Source organism: Zea mays, chromosome 4 (assembly GCF_902167145.1).
Source record: "Zea mays cultivar B73 chromosome 4, Zm-B73-REFERENCE-NAM-5.0, whole genome shotgun sequence".
Taxonomy (NCBI): Eukaryota; Viridiplantae; Streptophyta; class Magnoliopsida; order Poales; family Poaceae; genus Zea; species Zea mays.
The window spans coordinates 34,732,987-34,737,182 of NC_050099.1; positions in this window are offsets into that span (position 1 = coordinate 34,732,987).

A 4,196-nucleotide genomic window follows, 5' to 3' on the forward strand; every position below is an offset into this window, starting at 1 on the left:
GGGACTCTATCATGGTGAATGCACAAGAACGGGTACAACCCTGATCAGGCAAATATAACGTGGTTTCACCACAAGTCGGTGAGTGCACCTCAATGGCCCTAGCTGCAATATCAATTACTGCCTGATGTCTTGTTAACAGTCAGTTCCCAATATGATATCCACGCTATCCAAACCCAATATGAGGAGGGTGGTTTTAATTATCAGACTACCAAACTTTATAGGCACATGTCTGTTGATTTGATAGGTGGCAACCCTGCCTCCTGGTGTTGAAATTGTAATACCCCCATTGGTGTGGTGAAAAGGTAATTGACACTTGGCACTAAATTTGGCACTGATAAAACTATGTGATGCACCAGAATCAAAAAGAATAATAGCAGGATAATTCAAAATTGAAAAGATACCAGTCATGACGGGTGCTCCCTCTGGAATGTCAGCCATGGTGGTGAAGTTTAGTCTGCCTTGCCTCACTTGCACCTTTTGCCTCTTGCCTTGATTCTGGTTAGCATTTTGTCCTTGTCTCTGCTGGTTTCTGGGGCAATTCTTATCATAATGCTCAGTGTTACCGCAAGTGAAACACTTGTTGTCATTGGCCTGGAGGTACTGCTGCTGCTGTTGATTGTTCCTCTGCACTGGAAACTGGGTGCGGTTGGGTGCCTGCTGCTGCTGTGGTCGGATCACCCAACGTCCTTGCTGCCGCTGAAGTCCTCTGTTCTGAGTGTCAGACACGATCCTGAAGCGCTGTGGCTGAGCTGAAGGTCCTGTCACAAGGGTCTTCCTCTTCTTCTCTACCAGACGAGCTGTGATACAATCCTCCTGAGAAATGGCCATGTTGACTAACTCATTATAGCTGTTGGCCCTGACTGTGTTGAGACGATCACGGAGCTTAGTGCTGAGCCCCCTCCTGAACCTGTCCCTCTTCTTCTCGTCAGTGTCTGCATGATATCCGGCATACTGGCACAGGTCATTAAAGGCCTAAGCATACTGTAACACTGTCTGGTTTCCCTGAGTGAGTGCCAGAAACTCGCTGAGCTTGCGGTCCATAATGCCTGCTGGTATATGGTGCCCCCTGAAAGCTGCCTTTAACTCTCTCCATTCCACTTCATGTTCAGCTGGCTGCATAGCAAGATAGTGGTCCCACCATGTTCGCGCGGGTCCGCGAAGCTGCTGGGTGGCGAACCTGACCTTAGTCCCCTCTGAACAAACTCCATGGAGTAGCGGGAATTTGGATTCCACTACCCTCAGCCACACATCAGCATCAAGTGGGTCCTCTGCCCTAGTGAACAACAGTGGCTGGGTACTGAGGAACTCCTGGTAAGTGGCTGTCGTGGGGTGACGCTGATGATCACCACCACCATAGTGCTGAGGTGGTGGCTGACGATGAGCTAGCTGTCTCAAGATCTCGTTCTGCTGAGCCATCAGCTCCTGCAGAGTAGGAGGTGGTGGCGGTGGTGGAGGAACGCGCTCATTCTGTCCACGACGCGCTCTTCCTGCCATCTGAAAAATCATGTATATTCTCAACATCACATTTCTGAGGTTCAAGGTTCAATCGTGGCGAAAGAGTCAAAAGGGTAAAACCAATATATTCTTGCATAATTATAAAAGATTCCACATGGCCTTAACTTTTCTTCTTAAATTAAGACTGACTGCATTCATCAACCATGCTTCCAAAAGAGTTTATCACGATTACATCAATAACTCAAAAGACTCAACTCTATCTAGCCTAGTACCCCAAGGGTGCAAAAGCTAAGCTAGCTTCGAGGAGTCCTACCATCACAGACTTCTAACTCTATCCTTGCGACCTAGTGAGCAAACGAGGCAACGCTCGACTCGGGGGAAGGTGGTCTCCCCGAGCCAGCAGTGTCTAAGCTGGAGGCAGGCTCCTCTCCTCCCTCGATGTCGACATCCTCGTTGGCCTCCATGTCCTGGATCTCCTGGTGGTGCATATCCAAATGCTGGTTAGCCTCCGCAAGTTGCTGCTGAGTGTTGATAAGCTGATCCTCGAGAACCTCGATGGTGTTCTCCCTCGTTCCCACTAGCTCCTCAAGCTCTTGGATCTCATTTGACAATTGTTCCACCTATAGGTCTTTTTCCACCATCTCAGTGGACAAGTCAACCACAAGTTCCTTTCTGTTATCCAAAGTGATCTTGGTTGCCTCCAACAATGCCATTAGATGGGACATTGCCTCTCCACGCATCACTTGCAGACGATACAGGGCATTCATGCACCGCACCGTCAAGTGAGCAGTCTGACCTGGGTAGATAGCCCAGATATCCTTGGCATGCTCCACTCGGTCCTTCCACATTGGGTCGTCCTCCTTCTCCGCGGGGAACAAGCCAATGGGGTGAGTGGACAGCTCCAAGGGGTGGAATCCACAGAAGGTGGTCAGTCCGTGAAGAGCAATCCCCTCGATAGTATCCTCAGCCCTGTATCCAAAAGACTCAGAGTCCAGCGAACGCCAGCCTGGCTGTAGGGGATGAGGCTCCAGGGTCATCCTCACCCTACAGCGGGGCACTCGGTGCTTCTCGAACAACTGCATCGCGTACTGGGGAGGCGTCGTGTAACCAGCTCCCTGAAGTACCTCCCACAAAATACGGGGGAAACCCTCTCGTACAAGTCCGTTAGTGTGGGACTCTGCATTCCCTTCGTCCGAGGATCCGTGAGAAGTCATCTGTGTACGGTTAAGCGTAAGCAAAAGAAAAAGAAGTATAAAATGAAAAAGGGATCGCAACTCAGCCTCTTTATAACTACGACAATGGTACGAGGTACTTAATTTGTCATCATTGTATATTTAAGTTCTTACCTGATTATTAACTATTTCAATTAAGAATGCATGCATGCTCGTCCTAAACGACCTCACACCAACTTAGAGGGAATAGGAAGTAACTCTCATCCTTTATAGTAGCATGTAGGGCTTGCTTAATTAGCCACCTAGCTACCCTTCTATCATCCTAAGGCTTCACATCCTAGGTCTATCCTTATCGCCCTGACAATCTTTCCAACATTTGTTTCTAACCAGTTTTACTTTGAAAAAGGATGGTATTTATAATTTATTGATTCCTCTGTGGTGGTACGAGCTCCGATACCAGCTGTGGCGGAACTGCCTGAAATTATTCCAACTTAAGTGCCCAAGTCCCGCCTTGGAGGCTAGACCACACTTAAATGGGAATAACCCATCAATCCCTCGGATCTAGTCCGACTAGGCCACTAACAGGCTCAAGTACCACGTACTCACTCGATGGTGAGGCACAGAGCAAATACAATAAAACATAAAACCATACATTAAGGAGTATTAAATTTATTACATCATCATCGGAGTTTTTGCAAAAGTAGTCATCATTGTTCGAAGTGCAGCGGAATAAAACTAACGGTAAATAAACAGAGAGATGGGGAAGCCTGTCCCATCACTCCTCATGCTCCTCCTCAGCCGAGGTAGGGTCCCACTCGACTGTCCAACCCGGTGGCAAGATGGACGGCCAAGTCACTCCAGCAACCATGTCCTCCAGAGAACCTGTAAAATTATGCCACAAGCAAGGCTGAGTATACTAATACTCCCTCCGTCCCAGTATATAAGGCGTAACCACTTTTTATTCTTGTCCCACAATATAAGGCGTGCTCTCTCTATACATACGTATATCGATGCAGTGGTATAGAGACAATTAAATGCATTTCTTGGTCTTTGAACCAGAGGTGGTTACGCCTTATATACTGGGACGAAGGGAGTACTCAGCTAGACTTACCTAGTGTGAGGAGTTTACTCCTCTACCTCTAGACATGCAGCTGTTTGGCTGTGGGGTTTGGTTGCCAAAAGCACTAGCTGAGTTTATAAATCAAGTTTTAGCTTTGTCAAGTTTTAGTGTGACTCTCTTAAGACTAGATGTGTATTATCTACTCATTCATGGTATCAAGCAAATTTAGCAATCAACATCTTTTGTCACATCATCACATTTCCACTTGTTACTCAATGCAGTACAATGGATCAAGCAGTCTCATTAGTTGCGAGAAGCAGACGATTCGAATCGAGTTTTTATCCTTGCAAGGTAAACCTAAACACATGACGTGGCGAGGCACTCCGTCCCCACACACATCAACCATCCCCATCGATTCCCTGGCAACAGATCAGGGCTCACCGCCTTGGCGTACAATGCCTCACTGACCCCGACTGCCGTCGTGTAGTGACCGCACTTGTACCCACCAT